At 39.3% G+C, this 3,302-nt stretch overlaps 1 non-coding gene across 1 annotated transcript; it reads left to right on the forward strand.

Annotated features, from left to right (window-relative positions):
• Positions 1-1,790: 1,790 nt before the first annotated feature.
• On the forward strand, positions 1,791-1,916 carry LOC138421399 (U6atac minor spliceosomal RNA). The gene has a single exon (XR_011249482.1). It is a non-coding gene; the product is annotated as a U6atac minor spliceosomal RNA (small nuclear RNA).
• Positions 1,917-3,302: the final 1,386 nt, after the last annotated feature.

Consider the following 3,302-nt stretch of genomic DNA (forward strand, 5'->3'; position numbering starts at 1 on the left):
AATTGTACATGATTTGATTACATACCTTGTGAACCCCCCACGCCTGTCACCTTGCCTTTAAATTTGCATTCCTTAAACCCCTAGGGAGTTCAGATATTTTGAGCATTAGCCGCCCTGGACACCCTGTCTACCACTTTACAATAAACACTGTAATTTCTTTCACCACATTGTGGTCTCAGACTGGCTTTACTGTGCACGGGTGAGAGAACACAACATCTTGGTATACAGTGATATTTATTCTTTTCTTCTGCTTCTCTAAAACATACTCCAAACTGCCATTAAATATGGCACTGCTTTGGCTAACAATTTTTAAAAACTCGCACTTTTTCTTTCATCTCATCAAATAGCAGTCAACTAGCATGATTTTGAAAGACAATATCACATAGTAGGTCACATGTGAACTCCATAGATAAACGATCTGGAATCTTGCCAGCTCTGATCTTGATCTCTCTGTACTTCAGGTTCTTTAATATGGGATAATAATGGACCTCACCTTCACAACTGTCATGATGATGAAATAAGATGATACAAGTAAAATGTTCTGAGTAAGTTCTGGCACAAAGTAAGAACCTTATTCTGAAAAAAATGTTTTGCTTTACAGCTTTGCCCCCACCTTTTCCTAACACATCATGTTCCTTTGTAAATGCATTGGCCCACTCTCTTGTGGCCTTACCATGCCTATCACAGCCTAATAAATGTTAATGGTAAACAACAGCAATCATTGCTTCTCTCTGTGGAATGGCTATTACTCTTGCTGTTTTGCTAGAAAAATACTAGTTTCACTCAGGCAAAGAAAGGCGGTAACGACATCATAATATATCCACAATAGGCCTGTTTAGGAGGTTTAGCCTTGGGCAACAAAAATTTTATAATTTTATTGTAAGAATATAAAAAACAAGTGAGCTACAGTTCATGCTTTTACATAACTTGGCTTATCTCCTATGTGTTTGACTTTTAATCAGCTGTGCACTTTAGAATCACCTGGGAGTTTTTACAAACAATATATACCTGGGCTCTGTCCCTAAAGGATTCTGATTCACTAGGCCTAGGTGATGTTCTGGCATGTTTATTTGGAATTGTTTACCTAAGTGATTCTGATGTAAAACTAGTGTTCCAAGTATTCCTGGCTCATTGCCTTCCATTCAACAAAAGCAATTTCAACTACTGGAGAGAAAAAAATCACCCACAATTTTTATGGCCTCTCCATATAAGTAGGTATACCAGTGATTTCTTAACAAATTATCCAATCACAGAAGTAAATGTCTATAGTTGAAGTTTATAATCATGAAATTATGAATTATGTTCCACTTGGATTGAGGTACCAGCAACTCTTTGGATGAGATTTTCTGCCATTTTAATGAGTAGAAAAGGGAGCCTTTGTGGATAAGAGGGCGGCTCCATCAAACCACCTGTAGACTCCAGTGCTGGGAAGCCTCAGACCAAACATTCAATCAGACTAGAACACAGCCCCACTCATCAGCAGACAGACTGCTGAAAGTCTCCATGAATAAACAACTACTTGATAAAAAACACAGACCCAGACACAGCCCTACTCACTAGATGGACAAGACCCAAATCCACCCACCAGAGAGTGGGTGTAAGTCTCTCACATGAGGAAGCTTGCACAAGTCTCTAGACAGCCTCATTGACCAGGGGGCAAGGAGCAGAAGCTAGAAGAACTACAACCCTGAAGCTCGTGGAATGGGATATGCAAACACAGAAAGCTAGATAAAATGAGGTGGCAGAAGAATATGTCCCAGATGAAGGCACAAGATAAAAACCCCAGAAGAGTGTTGTATGAAAGGAGAGAAGGTTAGCACTCCCCTTGACGAGGACAGAAGAGGCTCTCAGGCCTGACAACATGTGTATGGTTAAGGCATTGCCTCCTACTTTGTGGCAGCTAAGCACGGTTTATTACAAACATACAATGGTGAAAAGACAGTCTCTTTTACAAGTGGTGCCAGGAAAACTGGTCAACCACTTGTCAAAGAAAGAAACTAGAACATTTTCTAACACTATACACAAAAATAAACTCAAAATGGATTAAGGTCTAAATGTAACACCAGAAACTATTAAATTCTTAGAGGAAAACATAGGCAGAACACTCACTGACATAAATCACATCAAGATTCTCTATGACCCACCTCCCAGAGTAGTGGTAATAAAAACAAAAATAAACAAGTGGAACCCTAATTAAACTTTTTGCTATATTTCTCCAAAATATAAAAGCAGCTCATGCAACTCAATACCAGAAAACTTAACACCCAAGCAAAAAGGAAATCAATCCAGAATATTCATTGAAAGGACTGACACTAAAGCGAAACACCAATACTTTGGCCACTGATGCGAAGAACTGACTCATTGGAAAAGACACTGATGTTGGGAAAGTTTGAAGGCAGGAGGAGAAAAGGACACAAGGGGATGAGATGGTTGGATGGCATCACTGACTCGATGGATATGAGTTTGAGCAAGCTTCAAGAGTTGTGATGGACAGGGAAGCCTGGCATGCTTTAGTCCATGGGGTTGCAGAGTCGGACATGACTGAGCAATTGAACTGAACTGAACTGAATTGAATTAAATTTAAAAGATTTTGCATAATGAAGGTAACTATAAACGAGGTGAAAAGGCAGTCTTCAGAGTGGGAGAAAATAATAGCAAACAAAACAACTGACAAAGAATTAATCTCCAAAATATAAAAGCAGCTCATGCAACTCAATACCAGAAAACTTAACACCCAAGCAAAAAGTGGGCCAAAAAACTAAACAGACATTTCTCCAAAGAAGACATACAGATGGCTACTAAACACATGAAAAGATGCCCAGCATTGTTTATTATTAGACAAATGCAGATCAAAACCACAATGAGGCAGCATCTCATGCCACTCAGGATGGCCGCCATCAAAAAGTCTATGTACAATAAATGCTGGAGAGAGTGTGGAAAAAAGGGAACCCTCTTACACTGTTGGTGGGAATGAAAACTGGTACAGCCACTGTGGAGAACAGTGTGGAGATTTCTTTAAAAACTGGAAACAGAACTGCCATACAACCCAGCAATCCCACTACTAGGCATACACATCAAGGAAACCAGAATTGAAAGAGACACATAAACCCCAAAGCTCACTGCAGCACTGTTTACAATAGCTAGGACATGGAAGCAACCCAGATGTCCAACCACAGATGAATGGATAAGGAAGTTATAATACATATACACAATGGAATATTACTCAGCTATAAAAGGGAACACAATTAAGTCAGTTCTAATGAGGTGGATGAAACTGAAGAATATTAAACAGCATAGTAAGT

This window comes from Ovis canadensis, chromosome 15 (assembly GCF_042477335.2).
Source record: "Ovis canadensis isolate MfBH-ARS-UI-01 breed Bighorn chromosome 15, ARS-UI_OviCan_v2, whole genome shotgun sequence".
In the NCBI taxonomy this organism is placed as follows: Eukaryota; Metazoa; Chordata; class Mammalia; order Artiodactyla; family Bovidae; genus Ovis; species Ovis canadensis.